The sequence below is a fragment of the Frieseomelitta varia genome, unplaced genomic scaffold, assembly GCF_011392965.1.
Source record: "Frieseomelitta varia isolate USP_RPSP 00005682 unplaced genomic scaffold, Fvar_1.2 scaffold_138, whole genome shotgun sequence".
Classification (NCBI taxonomy): Eukaryota; Metazoa; Arthropoda; class Insecta; order Hymenoptera; family Apidae; genus Frieseomelitta; species Frieseomelitta varia.
In genome coordinates, this window is record NW_025109061.1 from 18,716 (window position 1) to 35,489 (window position 16,774).

Below are 16,774 nucleotides of genomic sequence, written 5' to 3' on the forward strand. Positions count from 1 at the left end.
AAATGTAAACATATTTTAGTCACGTTTTACGCAATGGTCGCTAGCCATTGTCAGTCGATTTCAGGAAAATGGTACGTAAATTAGAGTGTGAAAGTTGTGTGTGTAAGCTCGGGTGTCGGAGGCGTCCCGGGACGTCCTCTCTAGTTTAGGTCTGCACCCGGGTGGTATGTGTGAGAACCGTGGAGCGAGTGTGTTGGTGTGCCTGTTTTGCCATTTTTTAAATATAGGGGCCCTAGATAGGATAGGTAGCTTACTTTCTGGTATGAATGTGTTTAATTATAAGTAGGTAGGGCCGGGCAGGTTGGCACAGTCTCTGTTCGCGTATCCCCTTTTCGCGTGTCCAACCTGTTTCAGGAAATCTAATTTGAAAAATCGACAGTGAAATTAGTACAAATGGAGCATGTCACTTGTTTTACTCTTCGATTTTTCGAATTTAGTGTCGCGGTCGCGGTCGCGGATAGGTCGCGAGTAGGTCCCGAAACGAACGTTTATGTAGGTATTGCTCGAGCACGCATGTGCGAACGGGTAACGACCACTATGATCGTTAGCCGTCCACGTGTATTGGGGTCAGGTTTCGCGATTTATATTATTATTTCACCTTTATAAGTTATTTTTTGGTTTGCGATTAGAAAGACTCGAGCTAGACGTAAGTTTCAGCGGGCATTGCGCTCGAAAAAAAGAAGAGGCTAGAAGCCGAAGAGGCCCGGCAAACTGCCACGAAGAGGGTCACAACAAATGATTTCTCATCCTCTGGATTCCAGAGTATGGGAAGTCATTCTTGTTACTACTTTGTCACTATGCTCTTAGTATTTGTAGTTCCTTTTTTTTCTTTTCTATCATCGTTCATCTTCATTTTGGGCAAATCGCGGCTTTTCTTGTTAGTGTTGCGAGAAATTAATCACGGTTTAAATTAGAGTTGCGTATTATAATACCGCGATTGTTTTTTGCAATTTTGATTATTATTTTTCATTGTTCACGTAAATTTATCTTGCTTTTATCTTGTTGTTTTAAATTAAATTATAGAGTTATTGTTTTTAATTAATTTTAGAGTGTTACATGTAGCTTTGGTTATATATAATAATTTTTATTGAATTAATTTTAAAATTAGCGTTGCGATATTATTTCATCGCAATTTTCAATTATTTTAGCTCCTAGTGTTGCGATATTGTTCCAATTAGTTTTCTTAGTATTGCAATAATGAATGATAGTGTTTCTTGAAGTAGCGTTGCTTTTACAATATGCCCAAATTCTTCCACTGGATTCGTGGAAGGCTGTTCCTGCTTCTGGATCACCTTATGCAGCTACAAGAGCTGTACAGAGGTGGTCATCATTCATCAACAATCTTCAACATGGTTGCATTGAACGCGTCGCAATTAGTGTCGCGCATTTTTAAACATGAGTGCATAGATTAATAGCGTTGCGTACTTATTTTCGGGAGTGTTAAACACGATGAAGCACTCTTCGCGTTTGATTTTGAAAATGTGATTTGAATCGAATCTTCTTTCACCTTTTTATCAAAGATAAAATTTCAATTTTTGACGTATTCAATCTAATTTAAATCCAATTACTAGAGTTTTTTACTTTCAATTTTCATAATTTTAAATGAAAATATAATTTAATTCAGTTAATAAAATATAATTATGAAATAATAATCTGACGGTAACTCGATTTTTTTTTTTGAGCGTGCAATATGTCTTTATTGCAGACCTTTTTATTTAAATTATAATACTAATCCAATATATATAAGTTTGTTTCAGATACAACTTCAGTCTCAGATGTAACTTACAGAAAGTATTAGTTACAGAAGAGATACAGAGATATGTACACTAAAGGAAGATGGAATATGAATCAAAGGAAGTGACTAATTGTAAGTGGGAAAAAAGTGTTTCAATGATCAATACATTCATTTTATCTATTTCGATAAGGGGACATTTCTATTTTGAAGTGTGTTTGAAGAATTATCATAAACGTTTTATTGAGCATCAAAGTTACTAAAGTACTATTCATTTATTTAATTTTCAAACTACTCAACTCTGTTAGTTGCAAAAATCAAGACACTCAAAAATCAACAGTTTGTTCAATTAATAATTCACAAAAGTTTCAAGTCACTCCCGTAACGAAATTAAAAAAAAAAACACGATCAGACAAAATTAAGAAGTCCGAGAGAGTCTTTTTCGTGAATTTTGCGAATTTACGATTTTTTCGCTGCGAGGTAAACAGCATTGGTCGCGAGCCATTGTCATTAAGCAGATTGTTCCTCGTAACGATAACGTTTCCAACTGGAACGAAAAGATAGTTGGAAGTGTTTATGGGGCGCGCGTGGCCACGACGCTGGAAAACGTTCAACGACCCAGATTTTAATTGGTGAAGTTATTCGCGAGTGCAGCCGCGTATCTTGCAAGGCATTTCGTACCGATGGTTTTAATATCCCTCGACTTGGTTGATACTGCACATGACGCCTGCTGGGAAAACGGACAGGTTCGACGTGTCGAGAACTCGTAAATTCCGTGCGAATTTCTCACGTTTCATTCGCGATCGAGAGGGAATATTTCTATGCAACTGATTTCAAAGTACGGGGAAATAACGAAATTAATTTAGCAATTTAGGATACAGTCTAATAATTTGAAATATTATTTTTCGCAGTTTTGTATTTTAAAGATTGGAAGAACTGGAGGATCAGAATGTTCGAAGAGATTTATTAAAATTGATAGTGTAACGATCTAATCTTTTTTGTTCCATTATTTTTTTGGAATTTCGTATTTTGAAGTTTGAGGATGATTCAGTCGAGTGGAGTTAAATGATTAGAAGTTTATTAGAATCAATAGAAAATGTTTGTTGGACGGTCATTATTTTAAAACAAACTCTATTTTTTACTAATTATTCCCTATTACAAGGGAATAATTAGTAATTAGGTACAATACGGTAATTAATAATTTGCAATTTAAATAGTGCGATACGTTTTAGAAATTTTGTCTTATAGAGATAATTTTTTGGAAGATAAGTAGGGAATTGAATAATTGAGAGTTTTGTTGAGATTTATTAATCAAAATTTTTATTAGATCTATTTGAAAACTTTATTATAATCAATGATAAATATCTATTGGATACTTATTATTTCATTTCACTTATTCAATTGTTTAATTATTTAATTCCACTTGCCATATTCATATACAGTAAATAATAATAATAAAAAATATAATGGAACTCACATAAAATCTTTTCAAAAATATTCTACTAGAATTTACTTAATAATTTCGGGTTCTCGTTATTCTAGAAATTTCGCTTCAGATATTAGGGATAGTTGTTCGGAAATTTTCGGGAAGCGGGAAGCCACACGAAAAAATTTTCAATTAACATCGCGGGCTCGAGGGTTTTTATTTAGTAACGTCGTAAAGTCATTTCTTAATGAAATTTCACGCATCTGTAGACAAGCAATACTCTGGTAACGAGGCTTCTTTCCTCAAGTGGCTCGGCTCGCGATCCAAGAAGCTCGTTTCTTATCGCGTTTCAACCGCCGCGATAATTTTCTCGCTGAAACTCACTGCTAAAGTTTCGAACGGCCTTTTAGACGCATCTCCGTGTAAAATTAGCCTGGCGTGCGATCACGAGGCCCCCGAAAATTAGTAACAGAGTTACACTCGAATTTCCGACACCGTTCCATCTTAAATAAAAAAAAAAAAAAAAAAAAAAACTAGTGGTCGGATAATTTTCCGAACTTTGCGAGTTTCTTTCTGAATTCTGTAAACCTCTGAATCTTCTGAAAATCTCACGAACGAGTGATACCTTCCTTTTGCTTTAGCGAGAGAAATTTCTTTTTGATCGTGACATTTCGATCTTACGTCCCCACATGTAGATAATTGCGTGATCTACTTTATAAATTGTGGTAAAACAGAAAAATTTTGGCTCTGATCTCATCGGCTCAATTAGCAATCGCGAGACAAGCTGTTTCCAAAATTTCCTCTATAATCTGTTGCTCGGGTGAAAATTGTCGAGCCGTAAGTTACAGACAATTTTGAAAAAGAAGGAGTTGAAATAATCTGTCTCAAAATTTAGCATTCACTAGTCTTCTTTTTCCATCTTTCCTGTTCTTTGAAATAGCAATCGAGAAAGCAGCATAAGACTTCAGTGTTAAACTTCGATCGATGGAACATCAGCAAGCTCGAGTTGCTAGCCTCGGAACCACCCCGAAAATTGCAGTCGATCATAAACGCTTTGAAATCCTTCCCCGAGGCTCATGAAATAAAGATCGCAAAGAGACATCCTCGAATCCAAAGTGCACCGAGTCTCTCTTAGAATCGGTTCAAAGAGAGCTTTTTCGTAAAAGATTCAATGGGTTAAGTGGTAGCGGTGGCAAAGAGAAATAACAATTTCTAACCGTCTGTTAGAGAATGAGAGAATACGTAGGAGAGAAAGATATATACATGTATATATATATATATATATACATATTTATCTGTTGGTTGTTTCGTTACCGAGTATGGTTTGGTCCTCTCAGAAAGAGAGACACATTTAGTTATTAAACGCTTGGTACCGTCGTTTTCAAACCGTCGACAACGATGAACGTGCCATTGTTTGAACCGTACACGCAGTGACAACGATTTAAGTTCAGAGTAATTCGGTTGCTTTTTCGGGTGCTTCTATTCTAAACTCTGCTGGCCGTTCTGCTGGAATTCTGTTTCGTGAAATGAAAAAGCTTTTTACGTTTCTCTTCGGCCCGTTGGCACGTGAATCGCGCCACTGTATATTTCGATTTTGCAGGGATGCCGCAGATCTCAGTTTTTTTTTTGCTTGTCAAAGTTACACCGGGGTGCAATGCTCAGACGACGTGATGGAAAGATTTCATAGGGTAGAGTTGATAATTGTCGAATGCGAATTGAATCGCTGTATTTGAATTTTTTGAAGAATAGGTAGATACGTATAGACGTAATAATACGTAAAGAGCGTAGGTTTTATTTTATATTTTGATCTTTTAAAAATATTAGAGACAAATTTTGCAGTTTGATAATTATAATACATTAGAGACAAATTTCGGAGTTTGATAATTATCGAGAAAAAAGAAATTATTATATTTTGATTTCTTAATGATTTGATTTCTCATTATATGGGATACATTAAAGATTGTAGCTTAATTGTTTTAAAAGTATCAGAGACGAGTCTTATAGATTGAATTTGATAATTATCGACATAAGAGTGAAATCACGATAATTTGACTTTTCAAGAATACTTTTCATATTAAGGAGTTTGACTTAGCAGTTTAATAATTTGAAAACTTTAAAATCTTTCCACACTTTGGTTATCGAAGTTTCAAAAGAGAATTTCAAAATTTCTAAACCTTTAATGCAGAATTAAATTTACGGCTGACGATAGTATTTTCTTAAATATAATCGTTATTTTACAAATGCTACAATCTTAAACGATAACTCTGACAATGATTGAAATAAGCAATAATCCTATATATGTGTGTACACCCAGAGACACTCTGTATTTTCTTAGATTGTGTATCGTAAAGTAGAGAGAATACATATAAATTATTACATCAATATCCTTGGGCACGTGTATTATGTGGATTGTTATTATCGAGACACGCAATTTTTCAGAAGTACGAAAACGAAAATGTAAATACTCCAATTTCTCAGAAACACAATGATGTAAAAACATTAAAATGTAAAAACACAATTTTTGAGAAATACAAAGACGATATAAATTTTGAGAAATACAAGACAATATAAATATGCAATTTCCCAGAAGTACAAAAACGAAAATGTAAATACTGTTCGTAGCCTCGGGACATATAGAATCGAACAAGTTCGAATGTTTATGCTCCTCAATGTGTATGGAAGTAATATGGAAAGCGTAACATTCGTGTAAGATATTAACGTGAAATAAATAAATTTGTAAAAATGGCTTGCGAAAGTGAAATCCAGCTGAAATACACGCGACATTGAAATTGAAACGAAAAACATTATTCCGTGACAAAAATGGCCAAAACAGTGAACAGAAGTGGTAAAGTGATAATGAATTTACTAAAAGATCCCGATAATTATGAAAAGAAATTTAAAGTTGCGTGGACGACCGCAGTGTCTAACAGTTCGGGATAAACGTGCTATAATACGTAATAGAAAAGCTTCAGAACAGTTACGACAAATGTGAGGAATGTTCGATGTCTTTTAAAGAACCGTGAACAACCACGAAAATTGCAGTGAAAACCTTGGTTGAAGCAAGAGCATAAGCTGTGCCGTTTGCAATCTGCAGAGAAACGTATTTATGTGAATAAGAAATGGCGAAATGGTTCAATTTGGACGTACTTGATGGCCTCCTACTACTATTATCAACGATTTACGAAAGGAGCAACAACTTCCGAGTCGTAATGATTTAGGGAAACGTTGGTTACTATTGTAAGTTGAAAATAAAATTTATTACGGAAAAGTTAAAGTAAAATTAAAAAAAAAATGAATAAATTATCAGACTATTTTACGTCAGACTAATTTGTTTGAAAAAGTTTAGATTAATTTGTACAGTATCTAGTTCGTAAAGTGTTGAATTCGTTTGATTCGAGAAGAATCTTATGTCAAATCGGTAATGGTATCCACGTCGCAACGATGCTTAGGGGGTTAATTAATTAGGAGTTTTAATTAACCGGTCTCTGGTAATTGAACGTAATTAGCTGCTGACATGCAGTCAGGCTCTGGAGAAACGATATTATAAATAGTTGCCGGTATTCCCTGTGAAATTTGTCGCGAAGCGATGGCCAGTCTCGTTTCGAGTTCGTTTCCACTAATCGAAATTGGTCCGAAAGTTTCCAGAATGAAACGTCGACGGGTTGTTCGAATGAATCGACACTCTCTCCCGAAAAATTTATTTAACAAATACATATTCGGAATGAGAGAAAAGAATGAGGAATTTCGAAATTACAGAAAATCTTTACAGTTCCTTCATTTTCATTTTCTTCATCTTCCTTCATTTTCACTTGAGATCACAATTTTTTTTTTATTTTTTGATACATTAAAAATTAGGGATAATAAGGATTGGAAAATAAAAGATAGAAGCTTGAAAAGTTGAAAGAATTTGAATAAAAATGAAGTTTTATCATAACTTTGAAGTAGATTGTTTTATTAATTTAATTCATTTTTGATAAAGAAACTGATGTTTTTAAAATGGTTTTCACATCGTAGTATCATGAAAGAAACAGAACTTTCTCAATTAACTACTATTATTATTAATGTATATTTTTATTCTATTTTTCTTCCATTACAATAATAGCATTATTGTTACATATACGCATAATTTCGTTAATATGTTATTCTACAGTTTTTCTTTCTTTATACTACGAACAACGAATTACAATTGTACGATCCAATTTTACGACAGAACTCAACAGAATCTTTTCACGCAAACCAAAATATCTAGAATTGATTTTATTTTAAAATAAAATAGTATTTTATTTCCCATCGAGTCTATGTAACAAAATTTCTACAGTTTAATTCTCATGATTCACCACCAAATGTCGGCAGTTAACGAAATGAAAGTCGACGGTCCGTTTCTCAGACAGAGTCAGTTGATTTTCGTTTCTCCTCGCTCTTTCACGGCGGAATAATTCACGACAGAGTCGATAGTCGAAAGGACTGTTCCATCGACTGACCAATTCGCAATTTTTTTCCCCTCGGGCTCGGCCCATTGTTTCAGACAATGCTTGAACCTGTTCCTGGGCGCACCCTCGAAAAATTACGACTCGACACAATTGCGGTAATCAGAGGGAATTTTACGGACAATGCGCGACAGCGACGGGAACACGGTCGGGTAATTACCCTTCTTCGAACTTCGTGGATCGAACCCTTCGTTCGCTGCAATTGTTGTTTACCCTGTTCTCACTCGAATTTTCTAATACTACCTCGCTTTTTTAGTAGTTTAATCTTGGTTATGATCTTCACGCCTTCGCTTTTTAGTAGTTTAATCTTGGTTATGATCTTCACTTCAATCTTCACTTCGTATATCATGTTGGGCAACAAATATGTAATGTAAATAATAAATATTAGGCATATCACGTCGGTAGTCATATATTGGGCAATAAGTTTACTCACACATTTTTATATTAATTACGTGAATACTATTATTTCCATACAAAATCTCTGTAACGAGAGGAGTAATTTATTTATTATTTTGTCTTTTTCGTGAATTTTTCTTTTTTTTTTTATCAAAAAGTCAAATCACTCGTATCTTTATATTCTTTGAATAATTTTTGTAATTAATTTTTTCGTTACGAAATGTATTATTAGAGAGAGAGAGAGAGAGAGAGAGAGAGAGAGAGGCGAACGAACTTGGTACTCGAATTAATAATATCGAATATCATTTCTTGGCAAGAACAACTCGATTTGTTGGAATTATCGTTTGTTCTGTTTTCAGTCGAATTTTGCAATATTTCTTGCTGTTTTAAATTTTAATCGTACAATTAAAATGGCGGCTGATATGTCATTTTTATGTTAGTATTTATAACTAATAAAGAAGGAGATATTTTAAGATTCGTGTCATTTGTCGAAATTGCTCTGTATTTTATTTTTAGCTGTATTTTACAATATTTTTTTGGTTTACATTCAGTTTGATTAGGATTGGTTGAAAATTTGTTATTTCATATCCTATAGTTGATAAAGAAGATTTTGAGATTAAGATTCAAAATAAATGTCGAACTTTCTTGAAAATACTCCAGTATTTTTTATTCTTTATTTTAACTCTTAAAAGTTGTCGTAAAAGATTCAAGTCTACGATACTTATATTATAACATAGGTTTTTACTTGGGTTTTAATTTTGGAATTTTCAAATGTAATAAAAAATTAAACATCTGAAACTTTTGTAATGCAATATAAATTCTTATGGTTATCGCGCAACGGCGAGACATAATCGTAACTTCGATTGAACAAGAAAATTCAGGACAACGGTCGACGTGAATAATTATATTTCTAAAACGTATCGAATCATCTCAAGCCAACGTGTAAATCACAGAGATGCGAAAACGGGTTTCGGCTTGAAGCGCGTTGATAATAAATAATACAAACATATGTCTAACCTTGGACAATATTTAAAAATATACCATCCTGCTCAGCTCCAAAGGTACTCCAATTTGGTCGGTCGATGCAAATTTTCGTCGACACGGCGTCTCGACGGAAATTGAACATCACGCGTGAAAGTGTGAAACATTCAATTCGCAGAGTGAATTTCTTTCAACTTGTTCAAGAAGTCGTTCGAATCACCGTTCAGAGAATAAAATTATACACTCGATACATAAAGAGATACGTGAAAAATAAATATTTTATAAATGTCACATATAATATAAATATTACAAACGAATATTATATATAATGGAAATATTTTATAAATATTTTAAATAATAATCATACGCTCGATACGTAAAGAGATACTTAAAATATATTATTATCAAAAACACGATCGTGATTTTTACTCCAATTCAAGGTAATTTCAGCTATCAAAATTGATACGCGACAAGGGAGGTTAAATCGCGCGCGAGCGCAATATTGGTAGTTTTTCACGAGTGAATGGGTACACCTGGATCGACAGAGCAACGTGCCGTTGCTTCATTGACGTTGAAACCTGTCCTGCCAATCCGTCTGCCAAGTTTCACACCGGGGGAGAACAATCGAAATAACCGCGACAGGTGAATAACCCACCCGATATTGGCAGAGGTTGGCCCGGTGTTGGTTGTGCCGCATTCCAAGGTGTATCACGGCTATTTAAATCCGAACACTCGCCTCGGTCCACTTCTCTCGGTCCTCTGTCCCTCGAATCGATAAACACCCAAGAGAGAGAAATAGAGTGAAAGAGAGAGAGAGAGAGAGAGAGAGAGAGAGAGAGAGAGAGAGAGAGAAGTCGAGGCGACGCACACCGCGTCGCGGTCTCGAGCTGCCGATTTCCACCGAGATATCGGGGTCAGAGAGAGTTTTAAATAAGTCACGAGGACCGATATCGTTCAATTAGTTCGATATTATTCGTTAACGAGGCTGTTTCATTGTTCCACAGTTTCAGTCACGAATATATTAATTTTGAAATCGTACGTTCTGGATTCCGTGTCGTAAGGAGTTGTGTAATTGCGTTGGGGTTGATACGGGGGATTTTGACTCTTCGGATTTTTGGTTGATTTAAAAATTTTGCAATCGTCATGGTGTCAATAGGAGATTCTTCGTTCGATTGTCCAAATTCCAATTTGAGGGTAATTTAATTTGTGGATAATGTTTCGAGATTGGTAGGCTTGAGGAGTTCGGACTTTCGTAATTTGGATTTTCTGATTTTTGGTTCTAGAATTCTCTTAGTTTCATGGAATCTAAAAATTTTTTCTAAAAATATGAGTGACTCGTTTCTATAAGTATTTTCAAGGTAAATTTTAGAAGATTTTGTAATAACGAGATAAACTTTTGAAAACTTTGTAATACACATCTTTGTATACGCATATATATCTCATTCGCTGATGCAACATACGAGAAATACTGTGTGTCATAAATTAGAAGCAAATGTTGTGAAACATATAGCATACAATCATAAAATATGCAACCAAATTTTCGCTTTCATCTCTAAAATTGCTACAGGCCAGAGATAATAGTGTAAATCGAATTAGTTGAAATCGTAAAAGTGTCAAGGGGATAAAAAACTGATTGTTTTAACGGAAAATCGAGGAGTTGGAATAATACGTATTTGTGCAAAAAAAAAAAAAAAAAGAAATAAAATATGATGAAATAATGAACCGATCTTTTTTAGTGAAATATCAAATAGTTTAATTAATAAACAAATGTTGTTCCATGCTGTTCGTTGTTACAAATCAATGTAATTTATTTAAATTTCTATCTTTCTATAAATACCGAAATAATTTCTTTCAACTTTTTGGATCGTCGTAAAATTTAAGAATTCGAAAATTATGGATCTAAAATTACAAGTTCCGATATTTCTTCTTTATACTGAACGATTCTTCTCATATTTTCATCATGTTCATTATTTCATCACTCACCAATTTGAATCCTAAAAAATATTATTTACTTTACCAATAAAAATTCCCAGGTAAAACAGAAAAATTGTGTTTTTCAGTGAGATATCGAAACTTAAATAATAAGCACGTTGTTCGGTTAGTCACAAGTACCGAAATAATTTATTTCAACTTCTTGAAAATTCGAAAGTAGACAAGTTCTTAATATTTCTCAATATCTCTTCTTCACACCGAAAGATTTTCATCATTTCCTTGCACACCAATTTAATTCCTTAGAGGTGTTGTTTACTTTGTCTAGTAAAACAGAGGGCAGACCAAAAACTGAGCCCGCAAACAGCACGAAAGCAAACGATCGGCCATGTCAACCTGCATGGAAAACGTTTTCCAAACGCGGACGCGCGGGGATCATTTTAATTTTCGAATACTCGCCGGAACGCAATTTATCCGGGGGGAACAAAACGTCATCTGTAAATATTTGCCAACGAGGCGGAATGGCGGCCGAGCTTGCCGAAGGGACTGCAAAGGGTGAAGGACGAGGGACTCCATGGATTCCAATTCGTTCGTTAATTCTAATATACAAAGAGCGAGTCGTTCGAAACGAAAATGAATTAGCACCGTTGTTACGATTCAATTTCACCCGATGATTTCTCTTCTTTTTCTCCCCCTCCCCCATTGCGTATGTACGTTTGTCCATTTGGTTGGATCGGTGGCTCGTGTATTATTGAAAAACGAGACAGGAGCTGAAGACAGAAAGAGAGGTCGATTTGTGGAAATCGATTGATTGAACTTTCGTTTTTACCCTCTTTCTCAGTTTTTTTTTTTCCTCCACACTTTTTGGCACTTTCGGAGGTGTCTCATCGATTGTTTTCGATGCGTTTATGTTTATTCTTTGTCTATATCGTATTTATTTTTACATTTATATTGAATGTTTTAGATGCACTGGGAGGAAATTAAGTTTATTTGCTTTTAAATTATTTTCTTCTCTAATGTCTGCTCTACGAGTTATAAAAATATATATTTTGAGGTCGTCATTCTCAGTACCATTATCTGGCGCTCGATGAAGCGAAATTTTTATTCGTATATTTTTCTTTCCTTTTCTTTTTCTATTCATCTCTATATAGAAACATTCTCCAATTTTTCTTATCTTGCAATACACTTTAAGGATTGATTATGATTTTTGGAAAAATCGAGAGTACTCGTACGTTCTATCTACTTGCTCAGCCAGAGTGATCTACTTGCTCCACTAAATTTAGACCCTCCATCAACACATAATCCTCCCTGGTGGAAGAACGTTATTTTAGCACGACATTTGCCATTTCGTTGGCGAAGCATGTCGGCCGACAGTCGATGGCTCTTTCGGAACGTGTCACTTTCCCAAGCTTCTTGCTCGTTCAACGAAACAGGGTTGTTCGTATTGTGACGAGCCAAGGTCAGCCGCGTCGCTGATAGGGTCCTTTGTCAATGGACACCCTCGTTTCGGAGATTTATGCGAACGTTTGACGAAATGTACTGAAATATATCCAGGACGAAGTTATTAACAGCATTTGTCTCACCTTCTTGGAATTCTTCGAACTCCCCTTTTTACCTGAGAGTTGTAAATGATGTCCGATTAAAAGCACGCGAAATAGAGATGGCCAAAGGAAATAAAATGTAAATAAAATCAGGGAACATTGGAGAAACAGGGAGAAAAAGATAGTTGCTTCTCTCGTTTAAGGAAGAACACGTTGTTTTTCAAACTCCTTTTTCTTTTCGCTTGGCAATTAAGGGGATTAAAAAATAGTAAAACGAGGTGTAAACAATAACGAGACGCAGTGGTGCTCTTTGAACTCTACGAACTTAATATAGTGTCGGAGAATGCCTCTGGTTAAGAGTAATAAAATGTAGCGTAAAAATAAACGAAATGTACTAACGTTCTTTGAACCGTGTGTACCAGAATAAAAGTAGTAAGATGAAATATATTACATGGTAGAAAATGGTGAAAGAGAAATGTGTTTCTTTGAGGGAAAGTTGTACTGTTTTTTTTCTTTTTCTCTTCTTCTTCTTTTTTTTTTACTGCGGAATTAAAAATGTTGCCAGGCTAGAGATCCGAGATAAAAACAGGGAAATGAGGGATGAAAATGTCGGCGTTTCGTTGAACCCTATCTCGCTTCAGAATTAAAAATATCGACAGGTTAAAAACGATGCGACGGAGATAATGAAAAAATGAAAATGATATGTGAAAATATTAAAGTCTGGTATTTCATCGAAGTGTATGGCTTTGTTGCTTGACAAAATAAAAATAGTACTACGTTGTGACTAATTAATTGCTGAAAAACTTTAAAAAATAATTTGGAATTAAAAGAGATATTCATTAAACATGAAATATTTTTTTTGGATAGAATATTGAAATAAAATAGTGCATGAATAGACGAATAGAAGATAAATTGAAGTGGTTAAAATAGATTGAACTGAATTCTATCAAACTATTATTATTAAAAAAGATACAAAATTATTAAATTATTAAATGCATTAAGAAAATAGAAAATTATAGAACAGAATTTTTGAAATACTGTTTTTCGAACAACTCAATCAATTAATCAAACGAGATATCGGTCCATTCATCGTTTCGTTTCTCTCGATTGAATGATATCAGAAATCAAAATTTCGATATTCCCGAAGACCCCAGTTTCCCATAAACGGATATTAATCACTATTTTTTTCTCGATCAGCGACGTGAATGGACGCAGTTTCATCGGTTTCGCTGAGTTCTTTTTTTTCCATTTGCCAGCAAACTGTCGAGGCTGTGTATCGGAATTTTTTTTCTCGTAATTATTTCGTTAATGAAACTCTCCGCGAGGCAGCACAATTACATACACGTCCGCGTATGAAAATTTTCATTTCAGATCGTTCCTTTGATTCTCATGGTTTATGAATAGCCCGCCATTCCATTCTAAAAACGTCGTCAGATGTATCCTCCTTGGATGAGAACGAAACGAACGCGCGATTGAATCGATAGCTATCTCGTTTTCAACGGGGGGGGCGAGGAAGGCGGTTATATAATATTAATTAAACTTCTAGACTTAGTCATAATTGGAGAAGAAATAGCGAACGCTTGCAAATTATTATTTTCTACGCATGAATATTTATCTATTTTGAATTAGTTGAGTTTGTTGTGCTTCGTCGAAAGTTTTTAAAATATTATTTAATTCTTAGTTTGTAGACTCTGATATTCATGTTTAGTTTAATTGTATACTTTGAAATTTATATTGCAATTTACGTCTACAATCGAAAAGTAAGGATTGAAAACTACTTCTCGAGGAGAATCCTTACAAAAAAAATTTACTCTACCATTTGAAAATGTAAGATTTCGATCGGTAATTGAAAAATCATAATTCCAAAATAAAATTTAATTGAATATTATAAATTATCATTTTTCATTTCTAAATTTCTTTCGAACGTTTCTGTAAATGTCCATCGATGTTACAATTATATTAACAAATGACAGAGTCTTGAAAAATCCAGTCGAAAAAGTGACGAAATATAAAAGTTCAACACTTTCCAACAATTTTCCGTAGTTATCGAAACTATTTTCAAATCTAATTTCGATCTGCGAAATCGCGAAATATCGAGGACATAAATTTTACTTTTTTTTTTTTATCGAAATGTCCAATAAAATTCAATTACAAAGATTCCATGTTACCGTACGTCTCCTTTCAATTCTCTATTTCTCGGAACCATCTTCCGATCTTAATCTTTTCGAATGAAACTGACAAATTGAACAGATTCAAATAAACATCGAACAGAGAGATTCTTGATTTAATTCGTTTAGCTCTCAGCTGCAAACGAAGAATGTTCGAAATGTTCAATCTCTCTCTCGTCTGATGTGACGTGTAAAATTGCGTGCAAGGTAAACTCGCTAACGTCTTTCCTTTGCTTCGAGCCGTTCTCAACCTTAACCCTAATCCGTAACAAATCGTCGAATATGAAAGCGAGAGGCTCTATCCCCTTGGTCGAAAACATCCAAAATATAAATGGCCTGTGGGAGGTGGGAATCTTATAGGTTATCCCAGGTCGTGTTTATCCGTGGCGGCCGATCTGTCCCGCCGTCGATAAAACCCCTTGACAGTGGCGGCCGATGGCAGTCCGACGCCGGCCGTCGTTGCGAGCGGATATGTCGAGGCTCGTCCCACTTCCGCTTCGTCGGGACCGCGTACGCGATTCGAAGAACCTCGAGGATCTTGTCGCGAATCGATCGGTGATCTCTCAACTGTCCCGTGTTCCATTATGAACCAATAATGATTCTTGACCGTCGATGAAACTTCAGAGGTGATGGCAAGTTCGTGTCTCTTTTCTCTTTCACGTTGTTTAAATCTTTCGATATTTAAATACGACGGAATTCCTCGATATAAAATTCGGATATTGTTTAAACGAAAAGAAGTATTGTCGATACACTCGGCAGTATCGAATGGAATTAGTACAATTATTTAGCAGTTTAAACAGTGAATTACCAGCTAATTAATTTAAATGGACACTTTAATCGAAAGTTGGAGAGAATTTTAAGTTGAAAGTTAGGCTGAAAGAAGAGGGAATGGTCGATACATATATATTTTATAAGAAATAGAATCTGTCGATAACATTCGAAATTTGAACTCTGTTATATCGAATGGAATTTGCCGAATACAGCGGTACAATTATTTAGGAGTTTAAACGGTAAATTAAATAGCTGTTTAATTTAAATAGACACTTAACCGAAAGTTGGAAAGAATAAAAGTTGAAAAGTTGGAAAGTTGAAAGTTGAAAGCTGAAAGGATCGTCTGAGAGGGAATGATCGATGTATCTTTTTTTTTTTTTTTTTTGTTAGTAAGGAATAGAATCTGTCAAAATGTGATAGCATTAGAAATTATTCGAGAATTTGAACTCTGTAATACCGAATAGAATTTGCCAAATATATCAGTATAATTATTTATGAGTTTAAACAGTGAATTACCAGTTGATTAATTTAAATGGACACTTTAATCGAAAGTTGGAAAGAATTTTAAGTTGAAAGAGGAGGGGAAGGGGGAGGGAGATGATTTTAACAAGAAATGGAATCTGTTGAATATGATAGTGTCAGAAATTATTCACGAATCGGAATTATGAATTAATTTACATCAAAACTTCAATTAATAGTTGGACAGAATTACAAGTGTTGAAAGGAACATTGATAGAGAAAATCATCGATACCAAAACAGACGTGAGTAAATGTGGTACTACTAGAAATTATTCAAGAATTTAGACAATTCCTAATTTAATAAACTGTTTTAAACGAGATATTGTCCGACGAATACTAAATTTTTAATCAATATACATCCCCTAATATGAAACAGATTCCTCAAAGTACGATGTTCAAAAATTTCCACGATCGACAAGCTGTTTTAAACAAAACACGTTGGTCAACGTGCAATAAACTTTTGCGACGAGTAGTAATCGGCGTAATTCTCAGACATGAACTAGAATCTTTCAAACGAAACGCTCGGAAACTCGTTGAAAAATATCGATCAGATCAAATAGAGCTATTAAATTTATAAAGAATTTTGCGCAGCGAGAAGGACGTACGTACGTACTTAATTAGGGAGAGAAGCGTCGACGATTTAGAGCGAGAAAAAAAGGCGAAACACCGAGGGATTGTCAACAACAAGATGAAAATAAAAGCGCGACGTCAACGAATGTCGCGGTTTACGTGGAAACGAGCGTCCGAGTAAATGGGCGAGCGAGTGTCCTTTGTTTTCTTGTTTTTTTTTTTTTTTTTTCTTCATTTTCGGTTCTCCGCGTTGT

At 34.6% G+C, this 16,774-nt stretch overlaps 1 protein-coding gene across 3 annotated transcripts in view; it reads left to right on the plus strand.

Annotated features, from left to right (window-relative positions):
• The first annotated feature begins 15,115 nt into the window (after nt 1-15,115).
• Nucleotides 15,116-16,774, plus strand: part of LOC122531665 (octopamine receptor Oamb) — a 140,049-nt gene continuing 138,390 nt past the window's right edge. The window contains exon 1 of one of the 3 annotated variants that reach the window (XM_043659772.1): nt 15,116-15,296. The gene's annotated coding sequence lies outside the window, so the exon portion shown is untranslated. Of the gene's footprint in view, nt 15,297-16,029; nt 16,194-16,774 lie in introns of those variants that run through there. The other 2 variants (XM_043659788.1, XM_043659780.1) reach the window with 2 other exon arrangements.